Below are 18,754 nucleotides of genomic sequence, written 5' to 3' on the forward strand. Positions count from 1 at the left end.
GGTGTGCGTGGTGGACCACAGAATGCGGAGGCAGGAACTGGCTCTTTAATGTCCCGAGTGGCGCAGAGGTAGTGCCAAAAGATAACACAAGGCGCTGGGGTCCGCAGCTTGCGGTGCCCCAGGAAAAAATGCAACAAACCCAAAACTCTAGTTAAAGGATTAGGGACAACTGGAGGCTCCCAGCTGTCGGGATGCCGGCTTGGAAAAAGGCAGGAAAAAAAAAGTGGAAGAGCCGCAGGCGAGCAATCCGGCATGCAAAACAAGGAACCGGCGTCTCACAGCTGCCCCTACTCAGCCTAAGTAGGGTGAGGCCCAATTAGGTGCAGGTGTGTCCAGTTGTCCCAACTCCTGTCGCACGCCAAGCTGAGAGAGAGAGAGATAGAGAACAACGGGGCGCAGCAGCAGGTGATCATAACCGTAATACCATTCCACCCTGGTTTGGTTTTAGTTCATTTGTAACCTGTATACAAGGTTACAGTACAAGAGCACACAAGAGCAGATAAAGTGCTAAAGCAAATTGATACAAATCGAGAAGTTATATAAACTATTTACAGCTGTGTACACGTTCAAGCCACAGGTTTATTGCACGGTTATTCCATGAAGTAGGAGTAGGAAGAATTAGCAGAATTAATTTAATCCTATCCCTTCTCCGTATTACAGAAATCACAACTAAATTTGTTCACATTCTGTGTTCAATATACAGTACACTACTCACAAAAGCTAGTAATGTCGGGCGCCGAGACAAAACCCCAGGACAAAGCCAAAATGCATCTCCACCTCCACAGATGAACGCAACCCTGGAGAATTAAAGATTCTAATAAATAATTAAGGGCCCAAAATTTATATGACATTCATGTATTGTCAAGTTGCGAAAATGCAAGTTTAAGGTACAGACAAGCCCATCATCATTTGAAATGTGGTACATTTGCGGTGGTGTATAATGTCTGTTGATATTCAGGATGCTGAGTTATTGCAAAATACTTGCCTTGACTGTGTAGCTGTGTCAGCCAGCTCCCGAGTTCAGCATCCCATTAAAACAAAACTCAGCCGTCTCAAAGGCGCAGAGGAGTACTTTAACAGGACGATTTAACTCAAAGGAAATGAGCCGGACAGTGCGGTACATTTTTCTCTTGCAGGCTCAATCTGCACACCAATTCATCAAGACTTTGAGCTGCGCTGTTCAGCACAATGACAGTTTGGGCCTGATGTTGAAACACAAAAAACAATGAAATGTAACATTTGTTCGAACTTCTTAAATGCTATTTAATCACATATTGTAAAGACGCAACCCTAACCATGCAACCCAGCACTTAAGACTCCCTAATGTGCCTTAACTCAACTTAATTATTGAGAAGAAGGTTGATGGATGTGTTTAATAGTGGAGAGAACTAGACCACTTATGAGGCCTATCAATCTTAACCTACGTGGGAAGAAGACGACAAATCACTTCTCCATATCACTAGGACTTAACTGCACCTTTTAGGGAGCTTTTCCAAGTCTGGAGATAAATTGATTCCCTTTGGAGCGGGACAATGAGAAAGACAACACAAAAACAGGAAAAAGATGGAGTGCATGCAGAAGGGGTAAATTCGGTATTTTCCGGAACAAAGTAATTTGAATTAAAGCAGTACTTAAATGCTACTTGAATGCACATCTGGATGAAAACCTTTTATAATAGAAATAAATTAATGAGAGCAAGATGGTATCACCCCTACCCCAACAATTATTTAAAAAGATATGATATACAATCATTTCTCATTTATTGTGGTTAATTGTTTCCAGCCCCGATAGGTGAAAAAGTAGGATTCACTATTACTAAATGGAATATTTTCATAGTTAGTGCATAGAAAACAGGTTTATGACCTTTTTAAAAGGGTTTTTAACATTATTAGAGCCCCGCAGTCAACCCTATAGTCACCCCTATCGTCACTTTTATACTCATGTTACCAAATATAGTAGACATGATAAGCAATAATAACACATAATAACTCACCTAACTCAGCATTGGGAAAGTTCCTCGTGGCTGTAGTATCTCAAAGGTAATGTGGGTCGATCGCATGGCATTAAAAAAAAAAAAAAACATCAGCCTATCATCCATTCTCATTTTGACGTTTGTCACTTGATTGATGTACAGGACAGCCAGTCTAACATGAATCTGCCATAGACAGATGTACACACCGAAAATACTGCTACCTTTGTTTACACCACATTGCGCACTGCTTTTACACGGGCTACAAAACCTCTGAAGTGACACAGGAGACGCCCGACACTTTAGCAATGGCAATCTACCAAGCTAACTAGACTTATCTCTCAATATCTGGACTAATAATAGGCCATAGTCAACCATAAAAAAGGGATCATAATGAATTATTTTTTGAATAAACGCGGTAGAGTGAGAGAGCAATGTTCAAACCGCAATGTAGCGGGGAACAACTGTAGTGGTACCTCAGTTTTCGTCATTACTCTGTTCTGAATTGTCTGCATAAAATCGAATAGGAGAAAACTGAAACCACTTTTGCAATAGGAAACAATGTAAATTCAATGAACCCATTCCAGAAACCCAAAATTAACATTTTGAACATAGAACAATTATAGTTGAATAGAAAATAAAGCTAATGAGTTCTTGTTTTGTAGAAAACAATGCGAAATGCACATAAATGACAAACGAAAGGGATAAATTAACATTAAATTTTACTTTTACCTTGATGGAAGAGTCTTGTTTGCAAAGACCGAAAACCGAATCATACTAAATCTAGGGCATTTGAAAACCAAAGGTCCGCAGTATAACATATTCATATATACACTACATACTGTATCAGTAGGAGTATTCTTGCTATTGCTCCAAATACCAGTAGTACACTTTGAAGGTCACATAACACAGCAAAGCCAATTTTGAATATACATATACAGTACATACTGTATATCTCACACGATGATTAGCAGTTGCAAGGCTTGGGGAATGCATTTTCAGAAATGACCGTTTGACCTATGCAACCAAGTATAATGAGTTAGTTTTATAGGACACTACCATACATATGGATGGCTTTACAAATCTGATGAAAGGAATGTGTGCACACACTTCTGTCTCCGTCCGTTCATACATCTTTAGTCACAGTGTGTGATGCATTTAAAACCTTGTCAAAAAGTTGTAGCGTGTCCTACATTTCAGCCAAATTCCATTCCACAGCCATTTGTTACGACCACACAACTCTAGAGATGTTCAAACGGAGAGTCAAACCCGGATCTTTGTGAGGTGTGTTAACCATTTCTGCACTATGCTGCCAGAAGAGAAAAGTGTGGTACCAGAATGACAAATCATTGTACATACACACTCCTTTTGAAAGTTTAGATAGCGGTCCTACCAAGCTGAAAGTACAGCAGATCTAATTGGCCTTGCTACTTTGAGTTCACAGCACAAACTACAAATGAAGAACAGATGGCAAAAACAGTTACCTCCATGATGCTCTTTCTCTGATTTGAAATAAAAAGCACAAAGCTATGTCTTTTTAATGTGGCTGTTGTAGAATTAGCTCTAATAATTTCACATTTTTTGCATCTTTTCTTAGATGCTTGAAAGAAGCATCACTCTCTATCCCACTTTACATTTCCTAACAGACACTACAAATCACTCATACTTTGTACCATATTATATCCAGGTCTGGCAGGCCAGCAAATTCCATGTTACTCTGGTCACGGCTACTTTTCTCTACTTTGCTGAGTAAAATGTGACTGCAACTATATACTTGTGGTTATTGGAAATTAAGTGTTGACAGAAACTGATCCTAATGAGATTTCCAGCTTGTGTACAGCTTAACACTACTTTTGGGTTGAAACTAGAGTCTTGATACATTGCAAATTAATGTTTCTCTGACACCCTAGAAAAGGTTGGGGAGTTCTAGAGGTAGCAAGTGGAGAGGAAAGCTGGGACTAACACCTGCTTGCAATTTTACTGAAAGGCGGAAAGAAATCTCCAGGTTTGACTACGCTGGTTAGCTAGCTGGCATTAGAACACCGCATCGCTTTTCAGATCACGCTGATATTAAGCTGACATAAATGCCAGCATCCTTAGAGGACAAGCCAAGTGTTGACATTTTTGATACTCGGCCCGTTTAGGTATGGCTAAATTCTAAGGTAAGTAAGCGTGATAAATGTCTTTCATTTCCCCATTTCACACGACTGGAAATTAAGCTTGCCCATATGTACTGTGCATTCCAGGAGGAAAGAAAATATGAGAAGACAAGCTGTGAAGACAACTGAGATGTTGGATAGAATAGAATAAAGTGTTTCATGTAATTCTTACAATAAAAGTGCCCAAATATAATTTGTCTCACACTGCAATGGTTACCTGAGCCAGTTAGTGTTTTCATAATTACACAAATTAATATAATAGGCCAGATGTTGAAAAGTGTTCATCCTATGAGGTTTAGATTTATAGATGAAATAAAATAGTGGGCACACAGTGTATCTAACCACAAAAGCATGTCATTACAGTCTTATAATCAAATCTGAAAAACAGATTTCCTGACTTATCTGGGTGCATAAAACTATGATGCTCATGCGTGAGTGTTTGTCTGGCTGCATGTGAGTTTTATTAGAGCTCTTATTGGCACATTCACACATCTGTTTATTTGCACTTTGAGACACAGAGATATGAACCAACCAAAACCACAGTGATGAGAATCCATGGGACTGGACCGTCTCTCTGTCTCATGCTGTATGCTGACTTTGTGGCCGCACCAGCGCAGGCAGTATCCAAGGACAGCCATCTGGCTCCATCAGTTGTGCTTTCTGGTTTTGTCTCTGTTGTCTCTCATTCCAGTTCTTCTCATGTTCTATTACAGGAGACAAGGTGACAATTCGTGGGAGCAGTCTTGTTTTCCAGTGACAGCTGAAGTGGGCATGACTTCTCCATGGAAAAATAGATAAACTGTAGAGGACTTCAGCGTGCATAAATTACCTGTTGGCCACAGTAGTGCAAATGTTGACAGTTTACCTCTTTTGATCCAACCCATAAGACCCAGGAGATTCAAGAGAGTTTTATTGTCATGTGCATAGTAAAACAGCAGTTATACCATGCAATGAAAATCTTATTCTGTTCATTCTCCCATGAAAAGAAAGAAAACACAAGAAAGAATAAGAACATAAGAAACATAAACACATAAACATAAATACCAATAAATTAAGCAACAACAATCTCTTGAATCTCTTGAAAACCACATCTGAGTCCACAGACACACACACTCACAAATAGATCTCATCTTGCAGATACTCCACCTTCCACGTGTTGAACTTTGTGCAAGGTGTTCATGGTGACTGCATTTAGTGTACATTTCTTTCCAGGGCTGTTGCGCTACAGTTTAGCTTTGGATGAGAAGAGGACTCTTCTTGAGCAATGCATCCAATTGTAGACCTGAGGGATCGTGCACAGTTGCACACATGCAGACTTAATCAACAATGCAAACACTTAAATTATTGGATTTTGTATATTCTCTTCTTACTAGCTCAAAGGGAAGGTTTCTTAGTTGTTTCTTAGTTTCTTAGTTGTTTTTACTGTACTTTCAGCAAAAACAGAAGACAATTCAGCGCCCTGGATAGCATTAATTACATAATTAAATCAAAAGCCTAATAATTCCTACATACGGCTCAGCTGTCATCAGCTGAATCATCATTGGCGTGCCAGTGGCGTGCCAGTGAGTAAATTGGTCGTAAACCGTGTGAAGTATGTGTAAACTGTGCGAGGCTATGTGACAGTTCACAAAGAACATTTAGAAAAGTTCAAAATATGTGGCACGCATAACTTTCATGAACTGGTCGTGAACGCACAGCGAATGCACAACAACCTATGTGCAAACAATGCGAGTGGTGCGTATCAAAGTGTGTCTCTTTCACCTGAATGGGTGAACTTTTTCACCACCTCTCGAAGCAATTCGGGGGGAATTCTCAAGTAATTTCTGGAACTTCTTGGATCTTCCTTCCAGTGCGTAAACTAGTCTTCAACCCTTTCAGGAGTGCCATTTAATTATATGCATTGCTATGGAAAATTGCGGGACAATGCGGAGGCAAAATGCATGCAAGTGTAAACACTGCTATCCACACACTAACTTATAATGGACTCTCTTTTTATTCAGAAATAATCTAAACAATCAGTCAGTTCTTTCTGAAACTGTTGTTGTCAATTGACAAAGTCATAAAACAAAGCTGATTCTTACTAAAGCTTCAATTGTATTTTTTTTACAGTGAAAGCCTTGTCAGGTTGCTGTCAAACAATTTCTATAACCTAAAAATTATTGGCAAAGGGCAAAATGGTATTATACTCAAGATAGGCTAATTTCTTTGTTAATGCTGGCAATGTCCCCTTGTTGTACCCTAATACAGAAGCTACATTTGAAATAAAGCATGTTTTAATAATAATCTGGATAAACGAAATTGATACAAGTGGCTCAATAACTTTAGTCCAATTTACTATTCAAGATAAGTCTTAGTCACCATCCACAGCCCGTCAACAGCTTGAATAAATTGCCAAGATGTACAGTGTTATCTGAAATCTGACCAGCTCCAAGTGGAGGGTTGTTACAATATCTGACATGTGTTGCTGTAGACGCGTCTGTTGCAGACTGAGATCTCAGAGGGAGATCCGACAGTCAGGTCACATCAGCACATAAGAGTGGGAATAGCTGGTGTTCTTATAATTATATTAGAATTAAATCTATGCAGGTTCTGCTTGCTTGCTTGCCTTCATGTGACGACAAGACACCCAGTACATGAGTCCAGATGAAAGGATAGCCTTTCAACACCGAAAAGAAGAAAACACACTGAAGAGACATCAACCCCCATCATCACCCTTTCAAGCATTCTGTGTGCCGTCTTCCCATCATTCATAGGGGAGTCCTCCAAACCATCAGTCAAACGTGCACAAGGAGTGACACAAAGACGTCAACTGTTAGTTTCCCGTTAGAGCGGCCCACAAACAGCTAAATGATCTACTCTCCTTGCTTTCCTGTCTAAACGATAGTTATCACACTACACACAAACAGCAGTTAAAACAAACAACATGTTTCTTTTAAAATCAAAACTATTCCGCACTGTATCTGCTCAGTTCTTAGTAGACTGCACACATTGTTCTTGTTTTTGTAAACCATTATGTTCTTTGCACATTCAGTAAGATAAGCTCACACGGAGCAGCACGATACACAAAAAGCCAAAGTACCAAAATAATTAAAAAACGTACAACTCTCCATGGGAGGTGGAAACAGGAACGTGTAAGAAAAGCAGAATAATATCAGGAAACAGGAAAACAGCTAACAGAGATGCAACAGAATGTATCAAATACACAAGTAACGAAGGAAAACTAACAACTCGGCGACTACCAAAAGCCCCAGCTGAACAAAAACAAAAAAAAACCTGATTACCAGAGGTGGTAGAAAGTCAGTGTTTTGCATGTCTCAAGTAAGTCTCAAGTCTTTAATCCCAAGTAAAGACATGCAAGTCTCAAGTCAAGACAAGACAGGTTGAGTCATGTCCAAAGTCATAGGCTTGAAATTTTTGAATCCATACAAGTCATAAGCCCTGTTTAGCAAATAAAATACCATGACCTCATAATTTGCGAATGCAAATTAAATTCTCCTCAGTAGCATGTTGACACATCAGGGTCTTAATCACTGCCACTCTCCAGCAGCCTGGCGCTCACAGAAATGTAAACCACACCCTTGTTTGTTGTTCAACTTGATAAACGAATAAATGCATTCAGTGAGGCAGATTCTGTGGAAAGATTTGGTGTCTTGCTGGAAATGGTCAATAGTATTCAACTTACGGTCACGTTACTTGAATACTTTGAATGGGGTCACATTTTACTCAACACACACTAAAAATCTCAAGTATTTTCGAGTCATCAGACTAAAGTCTGAGCCAAGTCCCAAGTCATTGATGTCAAGGTCCAAGTCGAGTTGCAAGTCTTTTATGATATTGTCCAGTCAAGTCCAAAGTCTTCACAGTTGTGACTCGAGTCTGATGTGAGTCCAATTGGTGCGACTCAACTACATACCTCTGCTAATTACAAACCAAAGACAGGTGCGCTCCCCAACACCCTCGAACTAGTGTCAAGGTAATGCATTCATTCCAAGACAGGACATCAACATTAAAGAAAAAGATGCCATTTTTGGCCCATGTTGAAATGCTGAATGCTGTTATAAGCACATAAAATTTGAATTTAATCCAAATCTGGTTGGTGAACAAACAAATCTCTCTGGGACAGCAGCAGGCACAGCAGATGTGAATCAACCCAGCCTTGAGGGTCCACTTGTGAGATATGATAGACACATAATGTTTAATGTTATTGTCCAATTTTCCACCTAAATAAATACCACCCTGACAGTGTCTAAAATGAGCATTATTGACTTAGAAAGGACATTTATGCGCAAATACAAATAGACGGCGTAGACATTGACAGGGTGAATGAAAATACATTTCTTGGCGTTATAAACAAAATGAGCTGGAAATCCCACAATAAAAATATACTGTTAGGGTCTGTTTGTGGTTCTGCTTCATTTTGTGTTGTCACCTTTTGACCTCTGTTGTGCTTCCTTTTAGATCCCTTCACTCCCTGAGTGGGCAGCGCCAAGAGGCGCACCTGTAGCCACTCTGCCATTAAGGGTTCTTAAGCCACCTGGCTGCAGGTGGAGGATGTGGGATTGCTGCCACTGGTCAGCATGCTGCCTGTGAAGCGCCAGTTTGTTTGCTGTTGCTAATTGACCTATTAGGCGTGCGTGTGCGTGTGCGTGTGCGTGTGCGTGTGCGTGTGCGTGTGCGTGTGCGTGTGCGTGTGCGTGGCGGAGCCTTTTTCACTTGCCTTGTGATGGCTCACCAGTGACTTTTGCCTTTTCCCACGGTGCCTTTTGTTTTGCTTCCTTAGTTGCACCTTTCTACCGCAGTTTTGGACTCTGGACTTTTGTATTCTGTTGCTACTTACTTCCTCCTCCACCTTCCTTAAAGACTGTATTTTTGACCTGAACTGTGTCTGGCTCTGCATTTTGGGATCTTCAACTGACTGTCCACAACATATACAACATAAAGTGGCAGGAAATACTTCAATACTGACTAAAGCAAAATTCATTCTGGACCAAAAATCACTCCGTACTTTCTATTCTATGGTCTTACCTTATCTAACAAATTGTGCTAAGATATTGGGAAGTAACTATAAAAGTACACTTTACTCACTAACAGTGCTACAAAAAAAGGTCAGCTAGGATAAACCATAATTCTGCTTAGAGAGAACATACAAACCCTTTATTCCAAAACTCCCAATTATTAAAATTTTCTGCTCTTGTAACCTTCAAACAGCTAAAATTATGCACAAAGCAAACGATAACCTCCATCCCGCCATCTTCTATGTCGCTTATCCTCAATATGGTCGCGGGTATGCTGGAGCCTATCGTAGCTGGTCAGGGTATACTTCTTATTTTTTTAACAGTATAAACTATATGCTTGTCTTATAAATTGACTGTGCATGGCACAGCATACAAATAACCTCCATAAATAAGCACAGTTAATTCTGTGGAGTTATAAACATAATATGAAAAAGTTTTCTGTTGACATTTTTTATTTTTAAATGAAATTTAAATTGTCAGCATAAAGTGCTGGTTCTCAATTATTTTCTGTTATGGGGACGGAAATGTGAAGACAAATATATTAAATCCGAGCCAAAATAGATTGTTCCTCAATGACCTTAGATGTGTTTTACAGAATAGGGAAAATGCAGTAAAACTGTTTCAGTAAGGGTGTGTTGTGCTGTTGTTTTGTTTTAAGCAAGAAGGATTAATTAGCTTGAGGACAGAGTATAACGCAGAGACTGCAATGAATAACAATGATTTATTTAACGTAAACTTGTTCAAAGATGCCCTCTGTGCACAACCCGTTCTCCATTCAACCTTCTATTGTTCTCCATGACCTCAAACATTCCCAGAACCTCCTCACTGACTTCATTTAGTGACTCAGGCGGTATTCAGCAACCTAGTCACAGGGAACATGTACGTCTGATCCCAAGATGAAAGCGTCACAAATCACTTCGAAGACCTTCTTTCAGCCCTCTTAACGCATTCTGCTCATCAATGAGTCTGACTTCAAACAGTCAAAGAACACCCACACAAGGATGGAAAGCAAAGCACCTTCTGCTCCTCAACTTCCTGCTTTATGTTTTTTCAACAAAATGTTTTTATGTTAATTTACAATGAAATATGTAAATATCTGCTTTTATTTATGAGTTACACAGGATTAATTGAAATAATTTCCTTCTCTGCACAAGCATTTAGTCTACTTTTTAATGTCGCACACTTATCAGGTTGTCTGCGGGCTTTGTGCTGTTCTCATGGCTTAAGCAAAACACAGCAAAGAAATGTTGTTCGCACCCAAACATTGTTTAGAGAGCGTTCATCCCCCTTTTAATCGCTTACATTGTGAGTGTCATTTCTCGACAAGGCAAGAAGCAGTGCCTGCATAGAGGGTCATTGCTGAGTGTTAACTGGTTCAGGAAGAGGAGAGACATAGGGGTTGTCTGGAGGTACCATGACACATGTTGTGAGGAGAGTCAGGTCAATGTGCTACAAATGTGACCGAAATTTAGCCCAACCGCCTTACCCTATTTGCCAAGTTGATCATTATCATGGTCATCATTTTGCTACAAGAGTTGGGTATTGTTTACTTATTATGTGATACCAAAGCCAAATCGGTTCTTTGAACGGTCCCCGTAATGGTACTTACAAACAAGCAAACTCCACTCCTATGGATGGACAATTTTTAACACCGGCGTGGGCGTAATATTTTGAAAATATCCATGTTCGAGCGGACACATAATGTGGTCATGAACTGATATTAAATTTGTCCTTTTATGTTGCTGCTGATTTTATATCGCGAGAAGGCAACACTGAATTCTGATTTGCTGCTGTCTGAATGGAGGTCCAATTAAAGCTACAAAATTCTTTGTTCACCTGAACCCGCATTCTTGTCTTTTAGCTTCATTGTCTAGCTAGACAATATACAAAATAATGACAACTTCTACTGCAAACCAAACTCAAACCTGAGCACTATCTTTGTGCGGGCAGAGTCTGTGATAGAAGTCTATTGTGTGCAGTGAGTGTACATGCTGCCATGCAGTGATGTTCACTTTAGCCGTTTGAGATCCTGATGAAGTCATCAGTAAGACAGACATCCTCAATATGTGCCTCTCATGCTCAGCAAGGGGCCATGCTACTGATTCCATGCATGCCTTCTCTCTAGGACACCTCATTTCACATCACACCAGTAACCACACATCAACTCTCTCCGTCTTGCTCTCACTAATTTAATGTTGTCTTTTGTTTTTTCTTGCCCTCCAAGACCTTGTCCAAATGGCTGACGTTGATGAATGCATGTAAAGGATACGCTGCAGGTAGGATACGGTTACAAACTTAGCTAAGAGGGGAGGGAGATAGAAGGGGAGGAAGGGATAAGAGGGAGGAAGGGATGGAAGGATCTTTTTTTTTTTTTTTTTTTTTTTTTACTTGTGGGGGGTGTGGTTGGTGTGTGTGTGTGGAGGGGTCAGGATGTTTGTCTTCCAATGAGCCGTGACTCAGAGAAAGACGAGGGGAGAGTGGGATGAGAGAGGAGATGAAGGGAGGCTTATGAAGGCTAGATGAGCTGAGTGTCAAAGCATCTTGATTGACAAGGCAAGAAAAGGTTTTTGAATCATGTTTTATTATATCTGTTAAGATTTATTTTTTATCCATAAGAAGCAAAACAGAGGATGTGTGACTTGAGATTGTGTTTTATTTGGTGACTGCGTGTGTGTGTCTGCTAATGTACGCGATTGTATGAGATTTTGAACAGTGCACGGGGCAAAAGGAGTGTATCGCTGATGGTGTATAAACACTGAGACAAACAGGTGAGGCTTGAGAGGGGGATCGAGGGGGATCCCTGTGTATCCCTGAGGAGCTCATCCCAAACTAATTACAGACACACACACAGACACACACAGACACACACACACACACACACACACTAAACACAGCTGCTGAGTTAGAAAAGGTGCTGGTCATACACTGTCATGTGTCATCATGTGGGCTTTCCCCAAATTGTTTAAAGACACAGTCATCTTTCTGTATGTAAACTTTTGACTTTGAAGAAAGTAAAAAAAAAAAAAAAAAAAAACTCATACGTATTACTTGCAGCAGTTAGCAAATACGTTTAGTCTGATTTAATTTCAGATCGTGAGAAGAAAATAGGTTAATGTGTATTTTTCCGCCCTGTGGAGTTCAGTCATTCATCCTAGTCAGACCTCTTTGAGTGACGGACATACCAGACGACAAGCAGTAGCAACGCAGACTCCCATGTGATCACAAAACTTGGTCAGTTCTTTGAAGTCAAAGTCATGAGGCAAGGACCATCAAAAACCTACATCAGACCCAACTCGGAGCTTGTTTTTTCTTCTAAGCACTCCAAGTGAGAGACATGATAAGAAATAACTTGTTTAATTATGTATTTACTTTTTGTTGTAGTTAAGTTACTTAATGCTTGAATAATCAAAATGTTAAATGTAGTATTATAATATACCAGGCGAAGAGTGTTCCGCCTTGTGAAGTTCAGTCATTGTTCCTAGTTGGACTTTTATGAGTGACAGACATACCATAAAGCACCGTGTATAAACCGCACTTTTTTTCCACTGGTAAGAAGCAAAAAATCGGGGTGCGATTTATACACGATGACAGGTCTGTGACCAGACGCAGAAATTGACGAGAAGTCCATTTTAGAATAGCCGTCTGTGGGTCAGACAGTTGCTTTGACTTTAGCGCCCTCTGCTGTACAGTTGCTGAAAATGCTAGTGTATGTAACTAACTTATCTGACGGCTGTCTGTATTTTCACACAGTGAAACGATCTCTATATACACTGAAGCTAACCTAAGCTTCCATTAAAACATTGCAGTTGTAAAATACAATACAACGATGGAATTTATTCAAATTCACACTGAAGCAATGCAATAAAATAATAGAGAAAAAGAGAAGCAGTGAAAGATAAGATATCAAAACATCTCTGAAAATTGCAAATTTCTTTATTTTGAGTTATTATTATTATTATTATTATTATTATTATTATTATTAATCTGTGCTTAGCCATAATATTAAAGATCTAGATGCCGAACTTCAGATTTCTTCTTTATTCTTCTTTTTGAAATTGCTTAGTACCTTTTACGCATGTTGATTTGAGAGTTGGCAAGCATTTATGAACTAAAAAATTTTTTTTCCCCGTCGTGAGCCTGAAATTGGGGGTGCGGTTGATACACGGGTGTGGTTTATACACGGTGCTTTACGGTAACTCAGACAAGTACCAACAACACAGACAGTCACATGTGAGAGCTTCATCACGAAACTTGGTCAAATCTTTTTCTGTAAGTAAATACTTGGCAAAATTGCTTTGTTCTGTATTGTAGTATTTGCATATTTAGTGATTCATTGTGTTGTTTGTGTTGTTTCATTGGTTTATCCATCCATCCATCCATCCATCCATCCATTTTCCTCCACTTATCCGGGTCCGTGTCCCGGGGGCAGCAGTCTCAGTAGAGAAGCCCAGACTTTCCGGTCCGCGGCCACCTCCTCCAGCTCCACCGGGAGGACACCAAGGCGTTCCCAGGCCAGCTGTGAGACATAATCCCTCCACCGTGTCCTAGGTCTGCCCCGGGGCCTTCTCCTGGCTGGGCATGCCTGGAACACTTCGTCAGGGAGGCATCCGGACTAGATGCCCGAGTCACCTCAACTGGCTCCTCTCGATGTGAAGGAGCAGCTCTACTCTGAGCCCCTCCCGGATGACTGAGCTCCTCTGACTATATCGTCAATGTCAGCAGGTCCTCGTCCCCACTGTAAACAGTGTGGACCGGGCACTGCTTCCCCGTTTTGGGGCGTCGGACGGTTTGAACCTCTTCGAGGCCGACCAAAAGTCGTGCTCCATGGCCTCACTGAACTCCTCCCACACCCGAGTTTTTGCGGAAGCAGCATGCCGCTTGGCCTGCCAGTACTTGTCAGCTGCTTCAGGAGTCCCACAAGCCATCCATGGTTGATAGAACTCCTTCTTCAGCTTGACAGCACCCCTGACCTCTGGCGCCCACCATCATGTTCAGGGCTTGCCGCAGCAACCGCAGCTCCGACTGGCTGCCTCAGCAATGGAGGCACAGAATACGGCCCATTCGGACTCGATATCCTCATCCTCCCCGGGATTCAGGCAAAGCTCTACCAGAGGTGAGAGTTTAGGACTCGACGAATAGTAGACTCTGCCAGACATTCCCAGCACACCCTCACTACACTTTTATGTCTCCCAGGTCTGTCCGGCATCCTCCCCCGCCGAATTCATTGGTTGTCATTCCAATTTATGACTGAACTACAGAAATGTGTTTACATTTATTTTGAAAGGGTACGTTGCTAGGTAACCCATGTGACAAGCAACGGCCAACCGGGTTATGCTAGCTCTTGTTTCCTGTGCAGAGGAGAGACTGTGAGTCTGGGTTTCTCTTGTCTTTATTTCTGCATAAGCCAAAAAAAAATCACTCCAGTAGTTGAACCTGTACTGGTCCAATGCATCCCCTTGTTGTTCTATCACCCTGTAATTTCCTCACGTGCGCATTACAAGAAGGTGACAGAGCTCGGCCTCAGCTTATATGGTGGGTTTGTTTACATCTGTTCAGGCACATTAATGTATGGCAATTGTGCTGTGAATAGTTTTGATTTCTATGTGTGAAGAACAGCTGTAGTTTCTTGCATTCGTGTGTTAATTCAGTAAAACACTGAACTTTTCATTGTATTCTCGTGCTGTTAACTGTCTAGCGGCACAAAGCTAATAACTTGTTGCAAAGGCGGAATGTTTTTTTACACACCGTGTGTAAACGCCTGGTTTCAACTGTATAAAAATGGTGGTCCCTGATTTTGTTCTTTTTAAGGGTCGAACGATTATACAACATACAGCACACATCTTCAATGATTTTTAAAAACAAAAATTGGGTACACAAGTTTACATTTACTTTGGATATTTCACACAAAAGTATAACTCAACCATATAAATCCATTAATATTTGATTTAAATAAGAGGTTTCACCTCAACTAGGGGCCTCATCTGTAAAAATGTGCGTGGAAATCTGACAAAGTCTCTGTACGCCAGAAACCCAAAATGTGCATACGGACAAAAATACTGACCTATAAAAAGTGGCGTATGCACACATTCACGCAATTTGTGGTTTATAGATTCTACCTTGAGAACTGTGCATATGCAACTCCACCTCAAGTTATTTAATTAAGATTAAGAAACATTTCACTTTTGAGTCCCCAAATACCAAAAAACCCCAATGACAGCAGAAAAAGTCGCTAGATTTGTCGCTAGTCGCTTTTGAGAAAATATGTCGCCAAGACGGTTTGGAAACTCAGCAGACTTAGCGGCCAAGTTGGAAACACTGCATCTGATGAGGCGAATGGTGTCTTTTAGAAAAGGGGAACAAGATTACTCCGTCTCCTCGAGTGTTCCAGGAAAAGCCTTCAACACAAAAATATATATAACAAACAACAGAAATTCAGAGAAGTGGAGCACAATATCAGAGTGAAGAGGAAGTTCTGAGTGGGACTGTCCGGTTCTGACGTCACTCACTCCTCCTCCTCCAGACCCAGAAGAAGTGAAGAAAATTGTAAAAAAAATAGTAAATATTTCAACATTAAAGTGTTTTGGTGTCACGAGCACTTTAAATCTCAGAAGAACAGGACATGAGATTACAACGAGTGAAGAAGCTGTTCTTTTTTTATAGCAATACAATGTACAATGTGTTCTTTAGTCAGCATATTTGCTTGCAGTAGGAGTTTTTTGTGTGGATTGAACCTTTTATGTCACAGAACACACTCAAAACAGACAGCTAGCATATAATGTAGCTGCGTGTAAAGCAAATCAAATTTTAACTAAACTTGTGACTGCTTCACCTCTTTATATTGGTGATGGTAATGTCACAAGTAGTTTCAATGGCATCAGTGAACATGACAACTGAGTGTGACCCATGGATCGCACTTATGAAGCAGCGCTTCCCATGTGCCTTCTATCACTTGTTGTCTACTGAGAAAGTCTACTCCATTAAAACTCTTATTTACTACACTGGTTCCTCTTCCAAAACTGTGCACAGATTCACTGTATTTTGCACACAGCATTGCACAGACATAAAGTGCTTAAGATTAAATTCATCTGTCCAATATTGCTGGTCGGCATCATAAATATACAGTAAAGTAGCTTGACAAAATGAGACCATGGGAGAGACCCAGACGCATGTCATCACATCCAGTTCAACATAGGCTATATATTTTTTTTTCCACTCTCATGCAAAACCTTAGTACTTGTCCAAAAACCTCCATGATTAAACTTCCACTGCGAAATTTTGATGAAAAGTAGGAATATAATTCCTCGTACTGCATACAGTGCATCCAGACATATCAACCTATGGGAACACTTGTGAAATATCCACAGTCAAAAACTAAAACGCTTGCCACATTTGGCATGCCTTCATAAAGCTAAAATGTAGAGGATGGTCATCTATTGGCACACCACCTTCCATCTCTCTGAATCTCTTTTTTTTTTTTTTAGAAATAAAGTAAACAGCCCACGGAGCAACGCAATAAAGCACCCTTTTATGACGCACAAATGGTTTAAAAATTCCTGCAGTCCAATGACAAGGTATTTCATAACTGAGATAATACATAGTATCCATAGTTTGGAGGTCATTCCACCTTTCCTCCACATTTACAATACATTCCCGGTGTCAACTAATGATTATTCATAATATAAATAAGGGGAATTTCAGAGGCATGATGAAGGGAAAAAAGAGTGTAGAGACCATAAATTCTTCTTGGCACAGAGTGAGAAAATATTTTATCTGTAGAAAGCAAAACGTACATAACACTCCAGCAACAGCAGCAGGGAATGGAGCCACAAGTCGACTTATAAACATTACAGCCTCATATCTTTGATTTAAAACCACACATTGTGGATAGACTCAGCTGCAATCACACTGCAAGCTGCACTAGTCAAAAGAAAATGTACAAAACCTCACACTTACGCCATATCACAGTTTAGGGTGATGTTAAAGCAGTGTAAAATGGAATACAGTCGCCCCCCCAAAAAATATTAATGAATAAATTATCACTCTATTATTCACCCTATTATTAGTCAAAAAATATTGAAAGACAAGTTATATGTAGTGTTCTGCTGGTCACTCAGCGTCAGTAATGTTATTTTGCACACAGCATTGCACAGACATAAAGTGCTTAAGATTAAATTCATCTGTCCAATATTGCTGGCCGGTATCATAAATACACAGTAAAGCAGCTTGATTGACAAAATGAGACCATGGGAGAGATCCAAGCATGTCATCACATCCAGTTCAACATAGGCTATATATATTTTTTTCCACTCTCAAAGTAGGAATATAATTCCTTCAAAGCATCTAGCATTGAATGAATGAGACACGATGTTAGATTGCATTAACTCTCACACTGCATGGAGACTGGCTACTAGGGATGAGCCGGTTACTCATTGTAGACGAATATCCATTAGGAAGTACAGCTAGTCATTATCCATAATCGTGATGACTGACTTTACACTCTGTGATTGGCCAGTCCCACACAGCGACTGCCCCTCGCTAGACATATGCACAAATGCACAGCAACATAACACCTCATCTATCAGCAGCGCACTAAACACATTGAAATAGCATGCTAACAATATAATGAATTGGTGGCAGTGCTGACGATGCTAACTTAGCTCAGCAGTTAGTAACCAGCTCGGCGGCTGGATGCTTAAGGCACACTACACAATATCGTGGTGCAAACAGCACCTAGCATTGAATGAATGAGAAATAACCAGGTTACTCACGTTTATAGACGCACACTGTTAACTGAACATCAAAAACAAGGTCCGTGTTAAGACAACAACTTTCAAAGCTCCACGGCTACCCTGGTGCATTCAAATGCCAATCTCGCGTCGTAATTCGGAGATACATTTAGTCACATGTTAACTTGACGGGACAAAAGAGAATGGGCACCACTAAAACGGTCTTTTGTAAAGATAAAAAAATAAAAAATAAAATAAGTGTTTTTTTTATATATTGTCTTTTCCAGTTTACATGTAAGTGTGATTTAAACAAGAATAGCAACCAAAAAAACGTAGATGCAGCTCGCAGGTCAGTGGTACTATTTGAGCTATCTTTAGAACAGGCTGGCGGGCGACTCGTGGTCCTTTTGGGGCTACCTGGTACCTGCGGGCACCGTGTTAGTGACCCGATTTAGACCATACATGCAAGCATAATCAATTTATGTTATGTTCCGAGTGTCCCTGAATGCATCTCGAGGTCTGTCTAGTGACAACGAGAAAGTGTCATTGCCTTGACGAATGGACTAGAGACGTTTATTTAGCTTGTTTAAAGTTGGAAATACTTATATGGTGTTTGAATTGCACTGCTGATGATGTGTACAGGTCAGAATACAGTTATAAAAGAGCGACATACTCTGTGGGGAGCTACACAGTGCTGCTGTCTGTCATCATAACAGAGAGCTGTGGCTTAATTGCCATTATGGTTAAATATGCTAAACAATGTATGTAATTAATGGAATACATTTGTTTTTTTGACAGCCCTACTAAAAACAAAAGGTTTACAGATCACTTACACACATACACAGTACACATATAGCCAAATAATAAACAATAAATATAGCAACT

The 18,754-nt window shown here is 40.3% G+C and overlaps 1 long non-coding RNA gene across 2 annotated transcripts; it reads right to left on the reverse strand.

Moving 5' to 3' along the window:
* Window positions 1-566: 566 nt before the first annotated feature.
* LOC129185305 (uncharacterized) lies at window positions 567-17,992 on the reverse strand. 2 transcript variants are annotated; one of them, XR_008572053.1, is made up of 4 exons: window positions 17,912-17,992; window positions 5,246-5,410; window positions 4,661-4,957; window positions 567-1,202 (listed from the first exon to the last, which is right to left on the reverse strand). It is a non-coding gene; the product is annotated as an uncharacterized LOC129185305 (long non-coding RNA). The 2 variants fall into 2 exon arrangements; XR_008572052.1 differs by lacking the exon at window positions 567-1,202 and having other exon boundaries at window positions 4,462-4,957.
* Between the last annotated feature and the right edge of the window lie 762 nt (window positions 17,993-18,754).

The sequence above is a fragment of the Dunckerocampus dactyliophorus genome, chromosome 7 (assembly GCF_027744805.1).
Source record: "Dunckerocampus dactyliophorus isolate RoL2022-P2 chromosome 7, RoL_Ddac_1.1, whole genome shotgun sequence".
Classification (NCBI taxonomy): domain Eukaryota; kingdom Metazoa; phylum Chordata; class Actinopteri; order Syngnathiformes; family Syngnathidae; genus Dunckerocampus; species Dunckerocampus dactyliophorus.